This window comes from Zootoca vivipara, chromosome 1 (assembly GCF_965207765.1).
Source record: "Zootoca vivipara chromosome 1, rZooViv2.hap1.1, whole genome shotgun sequence".
NCBI classification, from domain to species: Eukaryota; Metazoa; Chordata; class Lepidosauria; order Squamata; family Lacertidae; genus Zootoca; species Zootoca vivipara.
This window is the reverse complement of record NC_142582.1, coordinates 98,211,733-98,239,429: the sequence shown is the minus strand read 5'-3', so window position 1 is coordinate 98,239,429 and position 27,697 is coordinate 98,211,733.

The window sequence follows — 27,697 nt, the reverse complement described above, 5'->3', positions numbered from 1 at the left end:
AGATCACCTGTGCAGAATAATGCATATGCCTGTGGGGTGGGGCGGGGTGTGGGGCTGGGGAACAACCCCAGGAAGACTGTAATAATGGTTGCCCATTCATTACACTCATTTTGGGAAGTCATCCCTGCCTGCATAAGCTACTGTGAATTGCTGTGAAAATGGCTTCTACATACTTGGGTGTGCTTTTAAATGAAGGAGCTGCAGAAGGAAATTATTATATAAAATATTACCGGGCAAAAAGCTCCACATCAATTTCGGAATTGCCTCAAACCTCCAGCGGTGAGGAACCTTTTTTGGCTGAGGGTTGTAGTCATTGGAAACCTCCTAGTGGCTCCATGCCAGTGGGTGGGACCAGGGGCAAAAATGGGTGGTGCAACCCATGCAAATTTTATCTTTGCACAATAATTGACATTCCAGTCAACGTTTTCAGCATGCACACCCATCCACCCCTCTTCATTCTCCATCCACGTATGCGAGAGCCATTGTGACAGTTCAGTGACACGTTCCAGCCAGGCCAAAGCCCTTGAAGATTGCAGAGCAGGGCTGGCAAGAGATATGGCCTTGGGAGTGGAGGGGTGGCCTTGAGAGGGGGCAGGGCTGGGGAGTCCTGAGGTGCCAAACAGAGAGGCCTGGAGAGCTACAGTTTCTGCGTGGCCCTGAGGTTCCCCAACACACTATGCATTTAAGGCACTATGATGCCACTTGAAACGGTTGTGGCTTCCCCCAGAGAATCCTGGGAGCTGTAGCTTGCTAATGATGCTGAGGGTTGTTAGGAGGCCCCTGTTCTCCTCCGAGTGCTAGAATTATTGGGTTTAACAACCGGATTGGTTTAACAATCCTTCTTCACAGGGAACTTCTGGAATTGGAGCTCTGTGAGGGGAATAGAGGTATCCTAAAAACTCTTAGCAAACTAAAGCTCCCACAATTCATTGGGGGAGTCATGGCTGTTTAAAGTGGTACCACAGTGCTTTAAATGTATGGTGTGAATGTGGCAAGTTGGCAATGTGGCAATGTGGCAATGGTGGCAATGTGGCAAGTCAGTTGCTAGGCAACCTTTGGAGCTCTCAGCATGAAATTCATAGCATCCACTTGCCCTTCAGTGCTACAAGTTACTTTAGTTTCTAGCATGCTGATTAACTGATGCTTGTGCCTACTCAGGGCTGTTTGATATTTGGCGCCAGGTCAGGTTTGTATCATAGAGGAAGAGAAGCTTTAAACTTTTGCCCCTGCCACAAACGGAATCAAAATTTCCTCCTCCCCCCCCCCCACCCCACCTGTAATTTGCAAGTTAGATACTTCCCTTAATATACGGACTGTTCCTAACTGCAAAGTGGCTACCCATTCTTTCTCTGCACGTATGGATTCATTTTATTTTTGGACAGAGTCTCCCACTCTCTCTCCCACTGTACCCTCCCCACATCTTGAGCAAGCTCCATCCTGTCCATCTATGCAAATCTTACAGCAGGAATCTCAACCATTTCTGTCCCTCTTCTGCATTTGTTAATTAAATCGCCCAGTCTTTTCTTTTTCATTTCCAGTTTTAAGCACTGCTGCGTGCGAGGCCCTTGTTGTCAAATGTAGAGAAAGAGGAGGGATGGGGAAATGTGGAGAGCTGGGATAAATTCAGGCCCTTTTTGTGGCTTTTAATGGTCTGCACAAATAACTGCAAAATATGTCCATGGGACTAACACAAGGCAAGCTTTAAACATAAAGATTCTCCCCCCTCACACAGCAGCAGTGATTTGTGAAATCATCTGTCATGTGGCATCATCAATGTACATGGTATGTAGCCGAATACAAGAGGAGAGACCCTTACCCCAAGGAGCTTACAATATGGCATTTGATGCTTGGGAAACAATAGAAGGTGGGGAGGTAAGTGGACACGGGACAAAGGGGAAAGTAATCGGCAGTTGTTTCAGCTCTGTGTTCTCGGGTTTACTTCAGGCTGCAATTCAGCAAGGCATGCTTCTGAGCAGAGGAGTCCTAACATTCTGCTGCCACCACTGAGATTCTGTGGAGTGGCTGAGATACCACCACACCCACACCCTCATGGAGGCAGCAGGGGTAGGTGGGTGGGGCAGGTAGATAGCACGAGTTTCAGGCTGGGCCCAGATCAGGCCCTCTGTCTGCCAGCAGTGGCAGTGAGAACAGTTTGGGATCCAGTGGATCCCAGGCCAGCTTAGGGGTGCCCTGTTTTAGGGACCAAGCAGCCTCCACTGGCAGGGATACCACTTTTGTTGGGTGGGAGACTGAAGTCGAGACTCCTGGTTGCCTGTTTGGTGGCAGGCCAGTTGACCTGGCTGGAGAGAGCGGAGAGATGTGTACCTTTGTTCAATCCAAAACCCTGACCTAGTTTAGGAGGGGGTGGAGCTGGATTGCAGCTAGGCAGTGAGCAGTACTCTGTTTGAGATGCATCCTAACAAGGCTTCTGTATCAAAGAAATAAATACCTAATGATTTCAGGCTGCACATATAAGCAACTAAGATATTAGTCATCCCTTTGCTTTTTGGAAATGTGTTTGCAGATCATTACACCCAACTGAAACACCAAATGTGAATTAAGGCAGGCTCATTTTTGAGGTTCCCACTACTCTGTGGGAAAAGACAGACAGCTAAACTAACAGAAGACATGGAGAAGGATGAAGAAACTCCTCTTGGTACTGTTCTATTTTCACATCTGGAAGACAAAATGTTTATCATCATTATAGTCAGAAAATTCCACAGCTTAACATCTCAAGCCTGGCATTCTTGTGCCTTGGGCAATCTCTGTTCTTTCGTTGGAAAAGTGAGAGAAAGACGAAGAACTACAGTGGAAAACTTGACTGCCTAGAAGCAAATGTCTCAAAGACCATCAAGCCACAACCAAGGTCTCTGTTTCTGCAGGAGAGCCACCTTGCAGACCCTGACGGTGTTATCCCCATGGCTTTTAATTTTCCACTTTGGATGACTTGATTAATCTCTCAGCTGGTCATCCTTGGACACAAACTGCGCAGAGATCAGCAAAGATTGTCTTAGTCTGTTAATACTGAAAAGTTTCTAGATATTAATTATGCTCCTCTCTCTCTCTCTCTCTCTCTCTCTCTCTCTCTCTCTCTCTCTCTCTCTCTCTCTCTCTCTCTCTCTCTCTCTCTCTCCCTTCCTCCCTTATTTCTTAAGTCACCCCCTCAGGAAGTTAATAAACAATTATATTTGGAAAGAATTGTCCAATATTTTCAGAAGTCAAGCCATTCATTACATCCAGTTTTTCCCCACTAAGGCAAAGCCTGCAGATGCCAAGTAGATGAAACCTCCACTTTTGAAAGGAAGGCAGAGCAGGGAGGAATAAAAATGCAAGAAATAACAAGCAAAGCACAGTTGCTGGTTCCCTCAATGCAGTTCCTCCAGCTATTATGAGGAGCAACATGGATGCAGTCAATACCATGCAAGAGGAACTTCCTAACTGTGGCTAGCAAGGCATGAACCAGCTAACAGCCCCTCCTGTAACAGTGGTGGGGATATATAGAGGATGGAGTACAGTACTTTTCTATGCACTGTGAAACTTCATTTATGTATTTATTGCTTTTCATAAATTACAGAATTGTAGAGTTGGAGGGGACCATGAGAGCCATCTAGTCCAACCCCTGCCATGTGGGAATCTTTTATCCAACATGGGGCTTGAACCTATAACCCTGAGATTAAGAGTCTCAGTCTCTACTAACTGAGCTTTTCATTTCTCATCTGTTTCTCCAAGGACCTCAAGATGGCAGGCATGCTTCCCCTCCTGCTCATCTAATCTCCACAACAGCCCTGTAAAGTAAGTTAGGCTCGCAGGCAGTGATTGGCCCAGTGTCACCCAGCAAACTCCATGGCTGAGTGGGGATTTCAACCCTGGTCTCGCAAATCCTAGTCTGACATTCTAACCACTGAACCACCACTAGGGCTTATCATGACCTAATGGATTGAAGGAGCCATGTGTTGGTTATCATAGAGATCCATGGGTAGGTGGACTGATAGAGCAGGTGTTCCCAAACTTGGGTCTCCAGCTGTTTTGGACTACAATTCTCACCATCTGACTGCTGGTCCTGCTAGCTAGGAATGATGCGAGTTGTAGTCCAAAAATAGTTGGATCCTCACGCTTGGAAAACCCTGGATTAGAGTGTGGGATCTGGTGGATTTTTTGACATGTCAGGGGTCACTGGAACATCAGGATGGAGGGAGTCAATAAAGCCCCCCTCCCCCCAAAAACCCCACACATTCCTGACTCAAAATGACTTTTGGTTTTTTAGGAATATAGTTTGAATTGGAAGCCCCAAAAACATATTCCACCCCATTCACTTCTACAATAAGACAGAAAGCTTTTTGTATTTCAGCATGCGTTTGGCTGGACGATTAAGGTGTCTGCTGCTGTGGTTTGTTTTATAGAACTGTATTTTCTTATATTCCTTATTACTCTTGATAGCCTTCTATTGCTATCAGTGCCTCTACTATCCCTCCCTCCCCTGTGTTATTTTTCTTCATTGCTTGCCACAGTTAAGATTGAAGCACTTTCTCCTGTAGTGCAAATACTTTGGAACTGCAGTGGAAGTTCTCCAGGCTGTTATTTGGAGGTCGAGAGACTTCTTGCTTTACACTAAAATTGTAAAAGTGGTCATAATAGATGTTGAGTCCACTTGTCTGGATTGTCCAGCATGATTTGTAATCCTTTGGCAGGAATTGTTATTATATAAAATGGTTGTATAAATCTGCTCCATGACTTAGGGAAATAAGAAAAGTAAAAATATGTCAAGCTTCTTAGTTCTTGACAGAAGCCCAGGAACAAAATTAGTTTGGGGGAGTTTTCTCAGCTGGCTTTGCATCCAGACCGCAGTGTGAATCTACAAATCTGTGCCAGTTCTGCCTGTGGGATGATTCCATGCCCACAGATAGAGAAGTGCATGGGCAATTTTATTGACCTGAACCATTTTTTTATTCTTTCGATGTAATTCTCAAGTGCAATCAAAAGATCCAAGCAGTGCAGTCCAGTCTAGAACCCATCAGAGGATCCTGGTAGCCCCTAATTTTAGGGAACGGGGTTTCTGTTCTTGGAAATCTGACCATGTCCCAGTATGTGGGATGTTTCACACCATCCGACCACATGGCTATCGCTACTCAAGTCTTGTGACTGTCACCTTAGAACATATTTCTTCTTTGTTTTTGCTGCTGCAAACTTTGTAGAATGATGCTACACAAAATGGAAGTGTGGAGAAAACAAACCTTGTTTAATCCTGAGCAATGTTTACTACAACTTGGGGGGGGGGTTCAAAAGGCTCATGACTTGCACACAGACATTGTTCCACCTGGGAGACGATGAATAAGAGCTGTAAGACCAGTGACAGGGCAGAGTTGGCTCACCTGTGGCCCTCCCAATGCCATTGGAATGCAAATCCAATCAGCCAGCATGACCAATGGGCAGAGATAATGGGAGTTGGATTCTGGCAACATCTAGAGGGCCACAGTTTAGCTACCCCTGCACTAAAGGATCTGATTGTGAGGATCAAGCAGTGAATATTTAGGCAAGTGTTGCACCTAAATTTATGAACAGTGCACTTTCATTTTTATTCATTCATGTTAGGCATGTAAAGCACTGGGAAGGAAGGAGGATACATATGTATATCAAAACATCATAACTAAAAATATTACCCAATATGCTACAAGGGAATAAAGAATAGATTAACATATCCTATTAATATATAAAGCTTCTCAGATCCTTCAGTTCTACTTTTTGGCTTGTCATTCCATGTTGTTGTTGTTGTTGTTGTTGTTGTTGTTGTTGTTGTTGTTGTTGTTGTTGTCGTCGTCGTCGTCGTCATCTCTTACCCACCCTTCACCCTATGGTCCCAGGGTGATTTACAACAGTTAAAACACAAAATTAATATTAAAATACAATACACCCCAATAATAAAAACCCGTTTAAAACAACATAAGATTGCAAAAATAAGGTCCTTAAATTATAAATCTCAAGTGTCAAAAGCCAGGGTGAACAAGTATATCTTCAGGATACACCCCATGGCGTGCTCTGGTCCATGGGGTCACAAAGAGTCAGACACGACTAAACGACTAAACAACAACAAATGTGCTGTTGATCACCCTGATGTATCTTTACTAACGAAATTACTCAACCACTATCCACAGCCATCTTGCTTGAGGCAATATTGCAATGGAGCTACCCTTGGACTCTTGTGATTTCATTCCTTATGGAAATGGGAAAACAATGTCCCTCCAGCTCCCTCCAGTCCCAGCTAGCATGGCCTCTGGTAAAGGATGATGGGAACTGTAGTCTACCAACATCTGGAGGGCCACAGATGAGTCTTTGAAACATGTGGGAATGGGCGGGGTTTGGCAGCACACTCCGGCTCCCCCCTCACAGGAGTGCTATCACACACAGAAATGAAACAGCCAGACAAGGCTAGTGAATCGTACGAAGCACTCTATGGGATCAGACCAAAGATCCTATGATTCTATGGTCCATCCAGTTCAACATTCTTTTCTCACAGTGGCCAATTGGAAACCCACCATCTAGACATAGGCACAATAGCATTCCTTCTCAGGCAACAGGAAATTCTGAACCGTCTGCTTGGAGTGCCAGTAAGTCTGTCACAAAATTTTGTATCTAATCTGCTTTACTAAACAAGGGGATTGCTGTAAATTATTTTCACTTCCTGCAGTTTTGTTGGCATTGTATGTAATGGGACAAAATGAAACACAACGACCCCGAATCTCATCTTTGTCTTAGCTAAACCTCCCTGGAATATAGATGATTTCCTCTGACACATCCTTTTACTATTACAGAAAGTAAGATTAAGGATAATTTATGTTCATTTTTGAAATAAGTAAAACTCCTCTGTAAAATTGTAGATGCCTCTGAATGTACCTCAAGGAATGTGACACCAGCAGTTATATAATTTTATTGCTGATGTTAACTCTGTGACAAACTCTTAGCTACAGTTTGTAGAGAACGTCAGAAAATGAACCTTATGAATTTTAATGTCTTTTAACTTTGGACATTGATGTATGTTTTGTACAGCTGCACTCTTCTTTGTGCTGACATAAATAAAAGGTATCCTTAATCAAACATTTAAAGAGTGTTGTATTTTCAGAATGTTATTTTTTAAAGAAAAAATCAGCTAGAGGTTGCAATCAGCCATAAATATTTAGTGTGCCTGCTCTAATCTCAATCATTAAAAAAATATATCAAAGAGGCCAACTAAAAATACTTGTATGACTGGCTGGCAGGTCAGAACTGGTGTGAAAGCAACTCTTGAAAGGTGAACATAATGAAAGCAAATTGCATCTTCTCAGCTAGTAGGTAAGTCTCCCTAACGATAATGCTCAAACTGCTTAGAGGTTATTCAGACAACTGAATTGGACTGTTGAGAATTTGAGCAGAGTACATCCATTCTGATTTCTATACAAGGTGAAGTGGTCATAGCGAGCTTACAACTTCACTGACATTTTTTTGCTCAAGTGACCTTTGGGAACTCTTTGATAACATGATAAATGATCTGCAAACCAGGTTTAAAAAAAAACCCAAACCCCAAAGCTACTGCTTTACCACATGCCAAACTCTGCACAGTCCCATGCACTCAACATGCGAATTTTAAGTTGGAGTAAGTCATGTGCTTCTTTAAAGTAAGTGGCCAGAGAACTGTAGGTGCATATGGGTTTGTGGTATTTTTTGCACCTAAAAAACTAAAAGGACATTATACGGTATTCCCCTCACAACAAGAGGCTTCTCCATGAACACACCGCTCAACAGTATTTGACATTTCCCTAAACAGAAGATGTAAGCCTACTAAATATAGACTGCAATTCTATGCATTCCTTCTTGAACCGAATAGGACTTACTCCTGCATAAATGTGAAAGGTAATCTGAGCCTTTCTTAATCTTAAATGAATTTGCGATCTGCTTTAAACTTATTGTTGGTTAATATAATACCGGTATAAATGAATAAAAACAAGTAGGACTCTGGGAAAAGAATCATAGAGGGAGGGGGCACGTTCCAGGGTACTCTTGACTTCCATTTTGTTGGCATCCTTTTGCCTCGAAAGACAATGGGGTGCACCTCTGGGGGCAACAACCGACCTATCCTGTACTTTGTTACAAAATACTACTGTTTGATGCGTTGTTTTTCAATCCGACTGGAGTTCTTAAACTACTCCTAATCCATCTCTAGCTAAGGGGTAAACAACTTTGCACAGGGTAAAGATATCCTGGCTGGTCAACATTCTTTGGATTGAACTCAAACGGAAACTAATATGACACTAACAAAGCTTTGCTGATGTGAACAGCTGGAGAGGAAAGAATTGTGCAATGCCTGAGCTGAGGAGAACAACTGCACTGCACTGTGAGGTGGTAATGTGAACAGACCCTAAGACCCCAAGAGAAGAGCAAGAAGGTAGACTGGACCCACCATTTAGAATAAGTACCGGTAGGTAGGTTGGGCCTGCCACAATGGCCCCTCCAGAATTCCAACCCTGCCTATATGCTTCTCTATCAGGTAAGACAAGTCAGGATCTGTGTGTTAAGGGTAGAGATACTGCCCTTACCTGCCCCAGCACAAAATTCTTTCTTTTGCTAATTTGGAGTTGGGACAAAATCTGTGTTGCTCTTGCTTGCTCTGGTGGCTCCTGAATTATCGGGGCACGATAATGGACCACACCTAATTTTCCAGGAAGGGGAGAAAGGCTCTCAAAGTGTCATCTTGGCCTAAGAGGGCTCCTTTCACAGCTAGATCTTTTTCAAGTCCCATTTTAGGCCTCTGTTAAACTGCAGAATAAGTATTTGCCCACAACTTCCTTGGCTGGAGAGTAAAAAAAAACCCAAAAACCTCTATAGGACTGAGCAGCATGGGTTGTTCCTCTCGTTATTCATTTACAGCATGACATTTTCAGACTGAAATGGAAACTTTTTAAAGGATTTTAAACAAGATTTTTTAATTATTATTTAAAAAACATTTTAAAATATCTAATATAGGAAGCTGAAAGATGCTATAAAGTCATTGGGCTTTTAAGTAAGTAAGTAAGTAAGTAAGTAAGTAAGTAAGTAAGTAAGTAAGTAAGTAAGGGGTGTAAACCATGTAATTTTTCCCCCTTTCAAGAAAGACTCGTTCTTGCAGCTTCTCTATATGGCATTTTAATTTAGGTGTCTTTTTGTGTAGTTTCAAAGAAAGTGCTTTCATCTAAAGATAAGGCAAAGAAGAAAAGTGTATTCATTGAACAAGCATCCAATTCTTGTTATTACCAGAAAGGAAGCATTATCAAAATCTAACTTGGAAAAAAGGAGTAAACAAAGATATAAGAACAGTAAATTTGCTTACATTTTCAGTGATGAAACAAACAGTGAAGCTTATGAAAGAATAAAAGAGACATAATTAGCATTAACATGTAGGTAAGACAAATGAAATAAAGGATAAAAGCTTTCCTTTCTTCTCTACGTTTGATAATGTGAAGAGGAATTTTCAGATATCCTTGACAATTTTCCTCCTAATTAAAAAAAGTAATAAAAATGAAACAGATGGAGCCAATTTTCATAGTTGAGATAGAAGCTAAGGAGGTGATATTAATTTATGTAGGAACATCGTTTCAATGGATGTGTACTTTGCATACTTGGCTTACATAAACTTTTTGATACAGGGCTACTATTCTTTTAAAGAGCTTATTCACACAACTGAAAAGCATTCCTGAATATGCTGCAAGCTCAATGCAAAATTGGCATTTCCTTATTCCATGATGATATAACATACACCCTACACACTGTATCAGAGGCAAAAACAGATGTGGCTACATGATTATTTTTATTAGATACAGGAGGGTTATTTATATCCCTTTACAACAATGTAGGTAAAGGTGGCATGGGACAAACGTAATATTAAACTTTGGGCTTCTCTCGTAAGTTTCTTTCTTAGATATCCAGCCCCAATCTTACAGGTTGGAAAGTTTTCAGTGTTGCTACTCAGCAGACTGAAGAAACTGCAGATAAAAGTACCAGGAAAAGTCTGCTCCCTCTATAGCAGGCATGAAGAACCTTTAGCTCTCCAGAAGTTGTTTTACTACAACTCCCATCATTCTTGGCCACTGACCATCTTGGTGGGGCTGATGGGAGTTGTAGTTCAGCAACATCTGGATGGTTAAAGGTTCTCCATGTTGTTGTTTAGTCGTTTAGTCGTGACCCCATGGACCATAGCACGCCAGGCTTCCACTGCCTCCCGCAGTTTGGTCAAACTCATGTTCGTAGCTTCGAGAACACTGTCCAACCATCTCGTCCTCTGTCGTCCCCTTCTCCTAGTGCCCTCCATCTTTCCCAACATCAGGGTCTTTCCCAGGGATTCTTCTCTTCTCATGAGGTGGCCAAAGTATTGGAGCCTCAGCTTCAGGATCTGTCCTTCCACTGAGCACTCAGGGCTGATTTCCTTCAGAATGGATAGGTTTGATCTTCTTGCAGTCCATGGGACTCTCAAGAGTCTCCTCCAGCACCATAATTCAAAAGCATCAATTCTTCGGCGATCAGCCTTCTTTATGGTCCAGCTCTCACTTCCATACATCACTACTGGGTTCTCCATACCTGTACAGTACTATAGTTTTAGAGCAGGATGGAAAATCTATGACTCTCCAAATGTTGTTGGGATCCAATTCACATTTCTTATTTTCTTTAAGTTCCCCCAAGGGAAAAGTCTCTCTGTGAAGCTAGGAAGTGTGCCTCCTTCCACATGCTTTCAAAATTGAAATGCCATAGCAAATAGTGTTACATGATCACTTGACATTGTTTCTAAGGACTGTGGAAAATCTGGCTTCATGCTGTCAATGTGCAGCTCTTTCTCTCTCTCCCCTGTACACCCCACGGAAAGAATGTTATAAGATTGCATGGCACCATTTCCAGGAACGTTTCTGGGATAGTTTGAAAGTGTGCGGCATGTCACAAACTACTTATGAACCTCCCTCAGCTACAAAAGTTGTTTGTCATACAAAATATATTCAAGGGAGTGGAAGAACGTCAGGTCAAGAAATAACAACAAAACCAAATGCATCTCTTAGATGCACACACTGATTGATTTTTGGATTGGATTGGGATTTAGTGAGAAGAGGTGTATAATTGATAAATGCTCTTTCTTCTTATATGTTTAAATATATATTGCAATGTCGTGAGAAGATAGTACACTTGTTGGGAATTGTTGTATAAAATGATATGGTGTTAGAGATATGTGTTAGAGATATATGTCCTATTCCTGCCTGATTTGTAATGGATTGTGTATATGTGTGCAAGCTCTTGTGCCTAATCTGGATGTAGTGGAGAGGAAATGACCGGGGGGGGGGGAATAAAAGATAATTGAGGACTCCACTGGGTGTTGGACATGGAAATGACCAACCTGCTCCATCTGCCCAGAAATAATGATCATGTGGACTTCTAAAGGTTCAAACAGTGACTAATGTAAGCTGCATCATTATGATAGTAGGAGACAGTTGGCATACTGCAGAGGAGGACAAGGGTAGAGTTTGACGCTACAGGCTTTATAATTAAAAGGACATAAGGAATGATTTATTAAGGCCAATGAGATGACAAAGGAAGGGAGGAAATCAGCAGTACAGAAAGTCAAAACAAGGATACAAAGTGTGGTAATTGAGCACAATGGAGAGATGATGACGGATCTCCATCTCTTACTGTGTGATGGCATCAAATCCAAGTTGTCCATCAACTTCATCTCATTACCAACTCAATATTTGAGTTTCCACTTAACATGTTAGACAAACATAACACTAACCTATCATTAAAATTATAATGCATGTATGTTTACAGAATTTCTCAGAGACGGATTTAAGGGAGCACGATCAGTTCGGTCACACTGGGTGCAGAGCCTCAGGGGCCCCTCCAGGGATGCTACAAGTATTACTTAGAATGGAGTTTGTGAGGCAACAGTGCGCACACGCTGAGTTTTGGCATTGTGCAGGGTGCCGCTAAAATTTGAGGCTCACCTTGGAGTTCCTCCTCACCCACTAAATTCACTATAAGGAATTCTTGGTTTCCAGATATTTGCCACCTGCTAGCCTAGTTAGAGCACTTGAGTTCAAAGTAATCTAAGCCATCTTCAGGCCTAGAAGTAAATAAGTCAAGGATCAGGTCTTTGGTAAGGAGCACCCTAGCTCCATCCTATCATGTAATTAGGGTTCTGAAATGCCAGTGGGGTGTGGTAGGGGCAAGCTGGGGCCCTACTTAGATGGCATTCATGGTGGCTGCCAACTGCATTAACTGACCTCTTAGATTATGGTTTACAGAGAACAAGGTTCAAAAATCATGGCCTATGTTGAGGACTAGCACCCCAGGAGCTAGGCCAGCAACTCCTTCCAACACATCTTGTGTGATCGGCAGTTAGATGAGGCTGGGGTTGCTTTAATCTGTCCTGTGCACACCAAGCCACAGAGGAATAACAGCCAATAGTCAATTCTCTAGTGGCAGAAGTGTGATGGGGTCCTTATGGAGTCATGTGTTCTGTAACTTGCAGGAACTGTGAGAAGCATTCTGCATTGTGATGCATTCACATATTGTACAACAGAGAGGGGGAAATGAATATCTCTAATTTGACAATGCCAACTTCAGGAAGTGCCAATTTGAAACCAAAGAGGAATTAGTGAGTTTAATTCAGAAATGTGTTTTTCTGCATGTATCCTGTGATGCCCCTTTGAGAACAGGATAGATAGTAATAGTCTGCAGACCCATAGCCCATAGCTGCCAAGTTTTCCATTTTCTCGCGAGGAAGCCTATTCAGCATAAGGGAAAATCCCTTTAAAAAAGGGATAACTTGGCAGCTATGCCATAGCCGCTAGCCCCATAGCTCTAGCAGAATTCTTTGTGCCAGCTCCTGCTAGCACACCAACTTAGTTGAATCTGACCCTACTCTGTTTTTTTTGTACTTCAGATGAAGTGAGATATCCTTTGCGTGCCTACTCAGAAGTAAGCCCCATTGAAATCAATGGGATTTACTCCCAAGTGTGTAGGACTGCAGCCTTAAACTACCCTTATGTTTATCAATATTGAAAATGTGCTAAGCATCATATATACAAGGCCTGCATTTTTTAAAGTTGTAGCTCTTTTCAAGATCTAAAGGAAGTTATAAAGAGATTATGTTTCTACATACTGTAGACCCAAACCTAAGGATTAGCAAGCGAAGACATCAAGTAAAAGAGCATCTGAAGTAGAAGATCTGAAGGTGCTTCTATGGGCATAAGACATCATCTACTACAGTCTGTGCTGCATAGGAATTTTATATACCCTCAATTTTGAAATCTCTTTGACTAGGGTCTCATAGTAGGGATAAGCGATTATTTAGATACACACCAAATTTTGGTGAAGGGAAATGGGGATTAATCCCTACATGGCAGCATATAATTTTGTGCTGGCACTTTAATACGTATTAAATACATTTCATGCGTGCTATGCTTATTTACTTCTGATAGTCCTTTGAAGCACACTGGAAAGAACAAGAAATTATTAGCAGGTTGCAGTACGGTAATGGTGAAATGGGAGGTTTCCTGCGAGTACATTTAATGCCCTACAGATTCTAATTTTATCAACTTGCTTGCAAAGTACATGATCTGAAATTATTCTCAGCCACACCATTCCTTTCAAATCTCTTTCACACCTGCCTGCTACTTTGTTTGAGCTTGAAAATGTTCCTGATCATATCATGCTCCTCTGATTTTGCTGTTGTAATTATAATAGAATGTTTTATTTGTAAAAGAAATGTAGCAGGACTGGTGGGGTACCCGTAACCCTTCAAGTTTCGTTAGACTCTCAACACTGATCCGGCCCTGCCGGCATGACCAGTGGTAATGATAGAATCATAGAATCATAGAGCTGGAAAAGATCCCATGGATCATTTGATCCAACCCCCTGCAATGCAGGAATATGCACCCTTATGGGGATCAAACCTGTGATCTTGGCATTATCAGCACCAACTGAGCTAACTAATGCGTGATGGGAGTGGTAGTCCAACAACATTTAGAGGGCACCAGTTTCCCCATTCCTGCTATGTATAAACACACACACTGAATGCAAAATATTTCCGGGGTGGATGCACTGTTTAGACCAGGCATCCCCAAACTTGGCCCTCCAGCTGTTTGGGGACTACAATTCCAATCATCCCTGACCACTGGTCCTGTTAGCTAGGGATCATGAGAGTTGTAGTCCCAAAACAGCTGGAGGGCCGAGTTTGGGGATGCCTGATTTAGACAGTGGTATATATTTCTTCATTTCCTTCATAATATGATAAGCCTTGCTGTGTTTGAGGCTTCTCCTGCTCATTCTGCTGCAAGGTTCCTTTCCTAACAGCATCACTGAATGTAAGAGTTAATTGCTTACTTGGAAATCGCTGAAATGGTGAATAATAATATAACCCCAGTCATTTATTTGGGCTCTGGATCAGGATCACAGAATGCAATCGTGAAAATACTTACTTGAACATCATCTGTGAAATCTAAAGTTATTTGGCTGGCAATGCTCTACCTACTTGCCTGGGAGTAAGTCCCACTGGATTCAGTTGGCCTTACTTCCGATTAGACAAATATACGATTGCACTGTCAGGTAACGAGGTTAGTAAAGAAAAAGAAAAACCAAACTTGCTAGTTACGTGGATGTGACCTAGTCGCCTGCTCTTCAGAATAAAAGCTGAACCCTAAAAAATAAAGAATAAAATAAAATGGTGCTTTGTGCCAGTTAAAATACCGGTAGCTGAAAAATCTGTTCCTAACATCTGAAGAAAAATGCTTCTAGGTAAAATGCATCTTATTTTGCTTGTTGCTAAGCAATTTCCTACCTTTATACTAGGGCAGGCATGTTCAGAGTCCGTTTCGAGGGCCAGTTGGTTTAATTCGGCCCCTTTGGTCGGCCCTCACGGCCCTTCACTTCACCAAATCTGGCCCTCTTTGAAAAAAGTTTGGACACCACTGCACTAGGCTAACACTGCCATGGGATTGGCGGGGGGGGGGGAAGCAATGAGGGATTACAGATAATATGTTGCTTTGATTCCATAAAAAGGTAATGGTAAAGGACCTCTGACAGTTAAGTCCAGTCACGAATGACTTTGGGGTTGCAGCACTCATCTTGCTTTACAGGCTGAGGGAGCCGGCGTTTGTCCACAGAGAGTTTTCCCAGGTCATGTGGCCAGCATGACTAAGGTGCTTCTGGTGCAACAGAACACTGAAACCAGAGCAGCACATGGAAATGCTGTTTAACTTCCCACCAGAGCAGTACCTATTTATCTACTTGCACTGGTGTGCTTTCAAACTGCTAGGTGGGCAGGAGCCAGGGACTGAGCAGCGGGAGCTCACCCCGTCACAGGGATTTGAACCGCCAACCTTCTGATCGGCAAGCCCAAGGGGCTCAGTGGTTTACACCACAGCGCCACCCGCATCCCTTTTGATTCCATACCTCTGGAAAAAAACCAACAAGAAGTTCTGTACAAGCCCCTTGACATGAATGAGACTGCACAAAATTACCTATCACCCGTTTGTCTTCTTTGCATTCAAACACCCTTCTTGGTGTTTTTAGGGTATTAAAAATAGCATGGTAGTGGAGGAGGAGGAATGAAGGGGAACACCATGACTGTTTTTTCCATCAGTAAAGATAAATGTAAATGTAAAGGGACCCCTGACCATTAGGTCCAGTTGCAGACGACTCTGGGGTAGCGGCGCTCATCTCGCTTTACTGGCCGAGGGAGCCGCCATACAGCTTCTGGGTCATGTGGCCAGCATGACAAAGCCGCTTCTGGAGAACCAGAGCAGCACATGGAAACACTGTTTACCTTCTCGCCAGAGTGGTACCTATTTATCTACTTGCACTTCGTGCTTTCGAACTGCTAGGTTGGCAGGAGCAGGGACCGAGCAACGGGAGCTCACCCCATCGTGAGGATTTGAACCGCAGACTTTCTGATCGGCACGCCCCTAGGGTCTGTGGTTTAACCCACAGTGCCATCAGAGCAAGGGGGAATTGAGGGACTTACCTTGGTTCAGCTAGTGAATGAGGCAATAATTAGGTTTTCAAGTTTGTTTCTGATGCATTAGCATAGAGCGATTAACAGGATAAAGAGAATCATCAAGCGGAGTTTGGATACTTCCTTCTCTTTAACTTCAGGCTATTAGTTTGAATGGCAACACTTCTTGGCAGGGTTGTTCGCACTTCTAATTAAAAGCTAAAGGTTGCATTTCAGCTGATAAAGATCTTCTGTTAAAGCTCAGGGTGTTTTACAAGTTGAACCTATGCAAGTCAGAAGTAAGTGCTACTGATTTCAAGGGAGCTTATTCCCAGGAATACATGCATAGGTTCCTAAGGATTTGGACATTGTGCTATGTCCTACTGTTCTTGGGGTTTTGGGGAAGGAAGCCTCATTGCACTCCTTGTGCAGGATTTCACTACTCTAGTAGGACCAGCTCACTGACTGTGATCTTTTACATCTATATTAGATTTGTCCAGGTTAACAGTATAGCCTGGCCCAAAATTTCTGGGTATTTCTTTTTTGAGAAATACATTATTTATTTTAATTCTCAAATTTACTATTAGACAGCTGTGAAACTGGTCGTGAACGTATATTCCTAGTTAATTGTTCCAGCTATTTTCTACTGCATCCTGATATTCTGATAATGGGGAAAATGATATAACAACATTTCATTCAGTTATTGTTCTCACCATTGTTTAAAATGGATCATTTTCTATTTGTTATCAATGTGGAGTTTGGGCTTAGAAGAGAGGAAGAATGGGGTATTAATTATTGAAAGGAAGTTCAATATGTATTTAGGAAGCTAGTCACATCAAATAATACAGAGCACATGCATGACTCATAGCAAATTATGTAATCATTTACTTTAAAACTTCGCCAGTTCACAGTCTGATTGAAGCCAGACTCCTTAAGATCTGATTCCAGTTACTTCCTGGCCTGATTTCTTCTTAAGTGTTAAATGTTTAAATTCTTCCAATGTTTGGATTAATGTTTGCCATGTTAAGAACATAATGCTTCTGTATGGTAATTGGTTTTCTTCTTCCAGTGCTCTGGTGATGAAGACAATGACCAATTGACCATTGAAGAGAATGGTTAAAAAACATACACATCCTACTTTATTAAAATTTGCCTGGGATAGATTTTCTGTTATATATGGGGGCATGGACTTCAGTGAGGCAAAGTCATTTTCACCAGTTGTGGATATAACTCATTGTATCAGGACAGATTGTGAAGCTGAGGCTCCAATACTTTGGCCACCTCATGAGAAGAGAAGAATCCTTGGAAAAGACCCTGATGTTGGGAAAGATTGAGGGCACTAGGAGAAGGGGACGACAGAGGACGAGATGGTTGGACAGTGTTCTCAAAGCTACGAACATGAGTTTGACCAGACTGCGGGAGGCAGTGCAAGACAGGAGTGCCTGGCGTGCTATGGTCCATGGGGTCACGAAGAGTCGGACACGACTAAACGACTAAACAACAACAACAATCAGGTCACATGCCAGTTTTAATTATTTTAAGGAATATAATACCAATTGAGAAATAATTTCAGCTGTTATTGGACCAAATCCAAATATAGCTGAGCAATGCTCAATGCAGGAGTCAAGTTTGGAAAGTCTAGGTTTTGGGTTTAGCCATTTTTTGTATTGCCCAACCTTAAGCTGATGAATCTCCACTCCAAACATCATACGGTCTTTAGCTCCTCCTGCTAAAATGTACATATTTTCAGTCTCCATCGAGCACCACTGTGTCACGGTGTCCAATTGATTCCCCATCTTGTTATCTCAGGGTAGCTCTCCCCAATTCCTTAATATTTCAGGCCAATATTTCAGCAGATGGTGACAGCAGTCATGAAATTAAAAGACGCCTACTTCTTGGGAGAAAAGCAATGACAAACCTAGACAGCATCTTAAAAAGCATCTTAAAAAGCAGAAACATCACCTTGCCGACAAAGGTCCGTATAGTTAAAGCTATGGTTTTCCCAGCAGTGATGTATGGAAGTGAGAGCTGGACCATAAAGAAGGCTGATCGCCGAAGAATTGGTGCTTTTGAATTATGGTGTTGGAGGAGACTCTTGAGAGTCCCATGGACTGCAAGAAGATCAAACCTATCCGTTCTTAAGGAAATCAGCCCTGAGTGCTCACTGGAAGGACAGATCCTGAAGCTGAGGCTCCTATACTTTGGCTATGTCACCAGAAGAAAATCATAGAATAGAATCATAGAATCATAGAATCATAGAGTTGGAAGAGACCACAAGGGCCATCCAGTCCAACCCCCTGCCAAGCAGGAAACACCATCAAAGCATTCCTGACATATGGCTGTCAAGCCTCTGCTTAAAGACCTCCAAAGAAGGAGACTCCACCACACTCCTTGGCAGCAAATTCCACTGCCGAACAGCTCTTACTGAAAAGACCCTGAATCCCTGAAAAGACCCTGATGTTGGGAAAGATTGAGGGCACTAGGAGAAGGGGATGACAGAGGACAAGATGGTTGGACAGTGTTCTCGAACCTACGAGCATGAGTTTGACCAAGCTGCGGGAGGCAGTGGAAGTCAGGAGTGCCTGGCGTGCTCTGGTCCATGGGGTCACAAAGAGTGGGACACGACTAAACGAATAAACAACAACGAGGCTATGTTATTATTATATTTATTAAATTTGTATATTGCCCTATATCCGGAGATCTCAGGGCACCTTTCCCCAGGATGCCTTTGCCCAGTGGAACTGTGGCCCATAGATTACAGAAAAATCCTGGGCAAGATTTTGCCCAGTATCTTCTCTGTGTGGTGGGCTCATGGGAAAAAGCTGTCCCATGAGCCCTTCCTGCAGAAGGGAGGGGAAAGCCTATATAAGGCTTCTTCCCCTGGAGCTCACAGCCATTTTGCTTTGATACCTTCCTGCCCGTCCACCCTCAGGTTAGAGCCTTCACCGAGCAATTTGGGGTCACTGGTTTGGATCGATCCAAACCTAGCAGATCCATTCCATCAACATGGGGCTTGTGGAATGATGAGTTGATCCTGGGACCCAGTGCTTTGTCAACCCTTGCCCTGTCAATAAAGAATTGGCCAGATTTTATCCCATATCACCATTGTACAGTCTGGTTATTTTGCTGCTCTCATGGGGCACATAATACGCCTGCCTGGGCGAAAGAATCTTCTATCAGTTGCTATAGACATTGTGCAAAAAAATATGGGGGGTTTTGCCCAGTCTTTCCCTGAACCATAAGATTGGACCATGTTATTACTGATTTTCTGTTTTTATAATACTGCTTTGTTGTTTTTCTGATTTTAAAAGCTATTTTATTGCTTTTATGTTGTATTTTTGCACTGCTCAGAGATTTTTAAACATTAAGCGGTTTAGAAATGTTTTTAAATAAATAAGATAAAATAAACAGTGTGAGGCTGTGGTGGCTACTTCATACTGTTTATCTGTTCCTGAGGTGATGAGTTTGCAACACAGCTAATTTCATCCTAGTACTTAAATAACTTTTATAATAACCTGGGCAATGTGCATTAGAAAGTGTGCATTCTTGATGGGAAAATGCACTGCCCAACTATCAACTAAATAAATGGAAAAACATACAATAAACAATAATGGGGCTACATGGGAAAGATCACCCAGGTATGTCACAGGACAATGTCATTCTGAAGGTTTATGCATTGTATTCTGGATCAGAAAACAGACCTGGTTTGTGGGAGAGTGTGATAAAACTCTAAGACCAGATAAAACTCTAACACCAGAGTGCTGAACAGCAGTTAAAAACAAAAGACCCCCAAAAGCAAACCAAATTACAGGAAGCATGCAGCGGTGACAAGCATTAATAGTACCATTATCTTGAGATAATGCTGCGCTGATAAAATATTTTACCATGGCCAGGGTCATTATTTCCTGGGGAGAGATGGGCCTCGATATGCTACAGTCTATCACAAAATCTCAAGGGAAGCTGCGCAGGATCTCTTGATGTATAAAATGCATGAGCTCTGCCTCTATAACTGAAGGGAATATAATTTAGAGCGCATTATTCCGCCACGGTACAAAGAGGCGAGGCAGGTTGCACACTTCAGGATTGGAGCGGTCTTGATCGCCTCTTTTTTAATCTGACGATATATTACAGAGATCCATATATTGTGGGAGGCAGACGAAGGCGCGTGCCGTAGACACAGCTGCTTCTGGACCATCTGCGCTGCCACCTTTGCAGCAACAGAGGAAATCTAGGAGCAGTTTTGTGCTTGGAGGTGCTGGAATCGCCATCTATACACAGGCTCTTGCATCTGTTCAGAATAGATAATGAAACTGCCCTTAGGACAGTGGTTCCCAACCTCTTTTTGGCCCATGTCCCACCTAAGCATTTCTAAAAACCTGTGACATATAATTCTTATTATTCAAAAAGTGATCTCCTATTCACATACAGGAAGCCTAAAAGGCCATTAACTGTTAATAACTCATTCTCAAATTGCCCCCCTTAAAAATCAAATCCCCCCCCCCCCCGGGGAATCACAGCCTTAGGAGAAGAAAGGATATAGGTCCGCACCAATACAGCCCTCTTTGATGGCTCTTAGACACTAGCCACCAGGACTTATTTATTCTCCCAGTAAATTTGGGAATTAAATGCCCAGGGACCCAACAGCTGCAAATGCTAGACTGCCATTTTATAAGTGCAGATTTTTTAATGGAACTTTGAACTGTTTTGTGAAGTTGGTTTTAACTGCATTGCTAAGAGGACAAGCAGTATAAAAATCAAACAAATCCATCATTACATATTAGGAAGGAAATTTGTCACTATCTGGTTCATAATAAGAATTTAAGTACCTCATAATGCTCAGATATATTACAAACTGAGCATTGACTTCCCAAGGGTTCCTCTCCAGCATGGAAGGTAAAATGGAACCCTCCACATCTGTAGTATGTTACCACTCACCTGGCTGTTTTGTAGGTGTCTGCTGGAAAATATTTGCCCCATAGTCACAGTGAAGTGAAGTGCTCAGTGTGAAACTCTCATTGGACACTATGAGCTACATCCATGTACCAACCACCTTTTTGTTTGATTGATAAACTTTTATTTAACAAAATTTGTCTACAACAACAACAACAACAACCACTCGGTGGTTTTCATGAAATATGAAATCTACATTAAAATTATTGATAAAAGTCAGATATTACAAACATGTTGACCTAAAGAAATTCAACATATAAATAAAACCAGTAGTTAAAATTTACATTATAAAATAAATTTACATATTTAAATACATGTCAGTTTTACATGTTTAATAATCTATCTATCTATCTATAATCTTATTTGTTAAATTTATATTCTACCCTTCCTCCCAAAGGAGGACAGGGCGGCAAACAAGTGATGAAAACATCTTCAAAAAATGACTCTGACAACCAGTTGCTGGTGAACATAAATGGGAAGAGTGCTGCTGTGCTTTTGTCCTGTTTCTGGTTTTTCCAAGATCATCTGGTTGGCTGCTATGAAAACAGGAAGCTGGACCAGCTGAGCCTTTGGTATGATCCAGCATGACTCTTATTGGTTTCTTATGTTTTTTTAAACGTTGGTTGGCGTAAATCTCAAGCAAGATTTCTGCCTTGGCATATCCCAGAAACTGCAATTGCTAGAGAGCAAGACAAGTTTCTTGTACATGCCACCTAATTGCACGTGCCAACGCACAAGGTAGGAGAGAATTTTCTGGAACGGATTTTTAAAAAATAGATCCAATTATAAATATAGCTGAACAGACTACTGCCATTACAAACATATACTTACTTACATACATGATACAAAAGAGCTGAATATGGTGCACAAGATGAAAAAACTACTTACCTAGTTTCCATCAGAGATAGCAATTATTTCAAAAGTAACTGAATTAAAGTAAATTTGAAAGAGTTTGGCAACAACAGCTGCAAGTTTTCCTGCCCTATGAAAGTTAGAGAGGAAAAATAATTGTGCATCTAGGAGACAAATTATTGTCACTAAACTGAAAGCTAAACAATTAACATTTCTGGAGTGTCTGAATAGCAAATACTTCTTTCTTAAAAATCAATTTGCAGTAATCAACTACTAAACACTTCAGTACCTTGCTCAGCTGACTTGTTAATATGTTTATAATTTGCTAATGTGGCACAGCAAATGCTTCTTCACAACAATAAGTGTTTTCTCAGAAAATAGGGTTGTAAGAAAAATGCAGACTAACACAGCAATTAGATACTCTCAGAAATGTCCCATAATGATCCAGGAAACTCAGGGAGTTCACTCTGATCAGGGACAGAGTCAGTCTTGATACCCACATGTCACATGGCAGAGAGGGAGCCAGTCCTCACTGGCCAAGCCGGAGGTGTGCCCATCGTGTTGCAACGCTTGAAAAGCAGGCACAAACATGCAGACATGAAAAATTTCTTTCAGGTGTTCCATTGCCATGAAGATCAAGGGGGATGGTATGATGGGCTGTTGTTTTCTTCAAATATGGTTTTATCATTATCAAGGATTTTATCATTGTTTTGATACGGTTCAAAATAAACCATGACCGAGAACTAAAGAATGACAAAGGAGGGAAGTAATGGAAATATGGACTGAAAGCAATGCACAGTTCATGGGTGATATCAAAAACAGTGGAAACTTAGGTTGCGGACGTAATCCGTGACAGAGGCATGGCCGCAATCTGCAGTGTTCGTAACCTGCAGTGCTGCGTGGGCACGTGTGTGATGCAATTTGGTGCTTCTGCACATGCACGAAGCATGAGTTAGTGTTTCTGCGCATGCGTGAGCGGCAAAACCTGGAAGTAACCCTTTCCGGTACTTCCGGGTTCCCCGCGGTCTGTAACCTGTAATCTAGTCCAACTCCCTGCAATGCAGGAAACTTTGGGCCCTGGGGCTTGAACCTACAGCCCTGAGATTAAAAGTCTCATGCTCTACTGACTGAGCTATCCAGAATTCACAGAGCACTTTATTCCATTTCCCTGATGTTTCCCTAACTGTTCATTTCTGTATTATATTTGAGCTTTCAGACTACATAAAAGCCACTTCTGGAAATACAGTGGACTGTTGTTGTTGTTGTTGTTGTTGTTGTTGTTGTTGTTGTTGTTGTTGTTCCATTTTTCCATATACCCCTTTAGTTGTCCTTTCACAGTGTTCTTACAAAATGTTCTGACTGCCTCCCTGGCTGTATTCCTGCTTTAGATGTATTTTTTTTAAAAAAGCCACCTGTGTTTGTTTTGAGCAAAGTTCTCAAATTCTTTCCTCCTTCCTTCTGCCTTGCTGTCAGTTCACATGATTCATATCACTAGAGTTGGTGTTTCTCTTTGTGTGTGCGCATTTCATTTGGAAGAGGCATGCAATTTCTAATGAAAGCCATCTTGTCTTTTATAGCTTCTTCAACTCTGTCTTAAATGATGCTGACCTCCTCTTCACTTTACTTATACCTTTGGTAATCTGGGGTATACTTTTATCTGCACTTCTATTTTAAAGTGGTTTAAAATAAGTTCTTAGCACCCAGAAAAGGATTGACCCTCCAGATTCTTCCTTTCAGCTTCCTTTTACATAATTCAACTCATCTCAGAGAAGTTTTCGTCTTTTGAAACTGTAAGAGATGATGCTGAAATTCCTGAATGACTTTTCACTTACAACCATATTAAATTGGCCTGCACCGAGGTCACTGTTCATTCACCAATTAGGATCCAGTCAAGGGCCACCTCTTGTTAGCCAACTCTGTTGCACAATTATTTCTCATATTTATACATGCCATCTTTTTGCCGCAACCTGAGTGCATGTTTACCCTGCCAACATGGCCATAGTCCCCCATTATTCCACCGTTTTCTCCTTTGACTATCTCTCCAACAGAGCTAGCAGCACAGCTTTTAGATTTCCCATTATAGTGAATAAAGGAGGTGGGGGAAAGAGCTTTGTTTTCAACAGAATGAATTTGGTTCAGAATAATGAGTTGGAAAAACACAGAGCAGCACTGAAACAGATTGGGTTGATTCTCAAAACTACATACACACAAAAAGTCTAATATTCTGGCTAGTGCACACCTCTATTAAATGGGCACATTCCTGTTCAGGGAAGTTTTTAATGTGTGACATTTTAATGCATTTTAAATCTTTGTTGGAATAATAATAATTAGGAGATAGTATCTTGGTCAGACCAAGAGATGACAAAGACTGACCACAATCATTTGGGGATGTGTACCTTTGCTTTCCAGTTTTCTGTTTCTAACGGCAACTTCTTTGGTTTGCAAGACAGGTATTCCCAAACTTCCCCAACTTTTCTGAGTGATCTTTTAAAAAATGGTACAATGATGAGAAGGGAGGATAAGGTCATATTGTGTGAACTGAATATTTTGTTCTTTGGAGTCTGTTATATTCTGGGATGAGAAGGGGCAAAACAGTTTTAAGCATTGGTAGATTCTTTTTTATATTTCAGTCTAGCTAAGTAAAGCTGGAGGTACAGTGCCTTGGAAAGATGATGAAAGGATATAAAGCAAAAGACTGCAATGAAGCTATTTCTACTTCTTCTTTTATATGCTCCAGAGTGCAGCTAAAGAACAGTCCTTGTTATGTGATGCCCCTTCACAGGTCAGGAAGAAAAATTAACAAGCCAGAGTTAAAAGCACCAGGGCCGGCCCTACGTGCAGGCTGGGTGGCGCACAGCACCACGGCGCCGGCCCACTGGCCGGCCGGTCCGCCGCGCAGGTGCGCCCACAGCAACCGTGCTGTGCCTGCCCGCCCGCCGTGCAGCAGTGCCTGTGGCAGCCGCGCTGTGCCCACCCGCCCACCACGCTGGGAAACGGGGCGGGGGGCGGCACCACGGCGCCAGGGGCACTTAAGACAGCCCTGAAAAGCACAACTAGAAGAAAGGATCTGGCAGGAAGTGGCAATATGAAGTACATTTGCCAGTCTTGGTAAATGCATATACAGTGGAAGGTGGGATCTGGTTAGTCTCAGCACCACATCATTCTAATACTGTTTTGATCTTTTTATCAGTTTCAGTAGGCTACATGCAGAATTCATCATGTGAAAGGCTGGACTGAATGAATCTCAAACCGCAATTAAGATTGCTGGAAGAAATATCAACAACCTCAGATATGCTGATGACACAACCTTGATGGCAGAAAGTGAGAAGGAATTAAAGAACCTTTTAATGAGGGTGAAAGAGGAGAGTGCAAAATATGGTCAGAAGCTCAACATCAAAAAAACTAAGATCATGGCCACTGGTCCCATCACCTCCTGGCAAATAGAAGGTGAAGAAATGGAGGCAAAATAAAAAAATTCCTTCAGTAGCACCTTAAAGACCAACTAAGTTTATATTTTGGTATGAGCTTTTGTGTGCATGCACACTTCTTCAGATACCTGAAGAAGTATCTGAAGAATCAGGTATCTGAAGAAGTGTGCATGCACACAAAAGCTCATACCAAAATATAAACTTAGTTGGTCTTTAAGGTGCTACTGAAGGAATTTTTTTATTTTGCTTCGACTCAGACCAACACGGCTACCTACCTGTAACTAGAAATGGAGGCAGTGAGAGATTTTACCTTCTTGGGTTTCATGATCACTGCAGATGGTGACAGCAGTCACGAAATTAAAAGACACCTGCTTCTTGGAAGAAAAGCAATGACAAACCTAGACAGCATCTTAAAAAGCAGAGATATCACCTTGCCGACAAAGGTCTGTAAAGCTAAAGCTATGGTTTTCCCAGTAGTGATGTATGGAAGTGAAAGCTGGTCCATAAAGAAGGCTGATTGCCAAAAAATTGATGCTTTTGAATTATGGTGCCGGAGGTCCCATGGACTGCAAGAAGATCAAACCTATCCATTCTGAAGGAAATCAGCCCTGAGCGCTCACTGGAAGGACAGATCCTGAAGCTGAGGCTCCAATACTTTGGCCACTTCATGAGAAGACTCCCTGGAAAAGACCCTGATGTTGGGAAAGATTGAGGGCACTAGGAGAAGGGGATGACAGAGGACGAGATGGTTGGACAGTGTTCTCGAAGCTACGAACATGAGTTTGACCAAACTGCGGGAGGCAGTGGAAGACAGGAGTGCCTGGCGTTCTCTGGTCCATGGGGTCACGAAGAGTCGGACATGACTAAACGACTAAACAACAACACCTGTACTGAGCATCCATTATACTTTGGACCGAAATGTAGTTTCTAAAAGTTAAATATTGATTTTTTCAGATCCCACTGTTCCTTTAAGAACCCGTACTTGAAAATTCAGTCTCTAAAAACATAGAGTTTCTTTTCTTTACCTTCCTTCTTTCTTTTCCCATAAAAAGTCCTTTCTTTTTCTTGCTTATGGCGACAAGTAAATTTCTCCACTCAGTCACGAAGCCGTCAAAGAGGCAAATCTCCAAGGTTTAGCTTTTGTGTGTAAGATTTTTCACACAGCTCTACATCTAATTATCTGTGTATACCATCGGCTGAGATTCTCAAGGTATTGCTTATTGGAACTGACCTGCTAGGCATCCCAGGCCTTAAGGATGAATGAATAAATAACTTTGCTGAATGCTGCTGAATATGTGATAATGTAATTAGTATTCTTGCCAACTGAACTGAAAATGCAGTGTTGTTCCTCCAGGGACAATTGCACTCCTCTTTAAATGTTTTTATTCCCTTTTAAATTCATAGGATACATATAAGCTAAGCAAAAGGGTCAATTTAAATTAATACTTCATTATAGTGGAAGTAATGACTACAGTGACCTGTCTTGGGTAGGAAAGGCAGAATTTTATTTTATGTTCTAGGTAAAGTTGATTTGAAAATATATGTAAATCTTCTCTATCATTTCCAAAGCCAATATGATAATTGAGTATACATGTATTGATGTATAATTCATTCACAACCATATATAATTCGTTCATACTTATGATTAGGAAAGTGCCTAGTTGTATCAGGGGAGGAAAACGTGTCTAAAATAAGTCTATTTATATAAAATTCTATTTAGAAAATATGTATATTATGTTAGACAACAGTGACTATGCTGCCATAGTTTATTAGAAAAACATTTGAGCATTTAAAATATTATTAAAGTACAAGAGTCTGAGTTTTATTATAGTCTCTATTGCTATACTATAAAATAGAATCACGTTAAACCCACAGAAAGCACATGAAGCCGAGATCCGAGCTTGTTAGGAGAAAGGCGAAGGGAAAAAAGCTTACCCAGAAGCCAAAAACATATCTAGCAGTGATGTTCGCCATTATCTGCATATAAAGCAAATGATTATCTCCCATAGCTTTGTTGACAGCATCACAAGATGAGTTGCTGTTAAGGATGAAGAGGCAAAATAAAACCGCAAAGACTCAGCATGCTCCTTCCATGGAAGTACAGTTAGAAGAGAATGTGTCAACTTAAGACTAACAGCCCCAGAGTACACCTGACTGCTGCAGAGACTGTTAATGTTGATTTAGATTACTGCTATCCTGTAGCTGCGATAGACGCCAAGGTAGTGCTTACTTCCATAAGCCGGGAACTATACTGACAAAAGTACAGCATCACTGAGACAATCCTATGGAAATGCAGTAATAGAAGATGCAAAAAACAGAGATTCTGAAGCTCAGTGGTAGAGCATCCGCTTCGTAGGCAGAAGGTTGCAGGTTCAATCCTGAACATCTCCAGGTAGGGTTGGGAGAGAACTCTGCCTGGAATCTTGGAGAACTGCTGCCTGCCAGTGTAGACAGTACTGAGCTAGCTGGATCAATGGCCTGACTTAGTTTC